Raw genomic sequence first — 927 nt, forward strand, 5'->3', positions numbered from 1 at the left:
TTTCTAGTAGTAAAAGTAAAAGCACTAGTAAAATAAAAAAAAAAGATCTTTTTTGAGAAGATGTAATTTACATCTATTTTTAGAAGATCTTTTTTCCTTTAAAAAAAAAGATATTTTTCATGTAATAAATAAACAAAAAAGTATTTTTATTCTTTAATTTTTTCCAGATATAATTATTAATTTTTTAGAAGCAATTTACATGTTCAAAAAGGGCTGCGCATTATTGTGCTCCTTCTTTTCTTTCATTAGTAAAAAAAATTAAATCATTGAAGATTTCTCCATAAGATTATAACACTTTTACACTTCATACATATATGACTTCGATGTTGACTAAATCTTAGTATTAATACGACTTTTTATAAGAAAACTTTAATTACTTTAGAGTTTAAACTAAAGTCAGTCATCATAGTAGGAAGCAGCCTTTGTCCTATATGCCATACCTAAATAATTATGGGAAAATATAAGTGTTAATTTGAGACTTTTTTTTTTCTAAGAAAAAACTTTCTTTTTCTAGTCTTTCTTCTCTCTTTACTGTTTTTTTTTTTTTTATTTGTTTCCCCTCGTTTTTTAATAAAGATAGATAAAATCTAATTTAGTTTTACGAATCCAATTAGTTATTAATTAATAACAATTAACCACCACATAATAATAGTTCTCAATTTCTTTTTGACAGTCCAATTTTAAAAGTGTTTCCTCCAAATTATAAAATGTATTCTCAATTTCTTTTCATCAGTCTTATTAATCAGGACACATTAATAAATTCAATAAAAAATCATATATTATATAATTCACATTCATATATAGAATTGCCCACCAAATAAATAAAATAAATAAATAATACAAATAAATAAAAAGATGAAAGAGTCGTTCTAGTAGCCTCCAACAACCTTGGCTGGGTAGGTTTCAAAATTAATAAAAAGAGTAAAG

Source organism: Arachis ipaensis, chromosome B04 (genome assembly GCF_000816755.2).
Source record: "Arachis ipaensis cultivar K30076 chromosome B04, Araip1.1, whole genome shotgun sequence".
Taxonomy (NCBI): domain Eukaryota; kingdom Viridiplantae; phylum Streptophyta; class Magnoliopsida; order Fabales; family Fabaceae; genus Arachis; species Arachis ipaensis.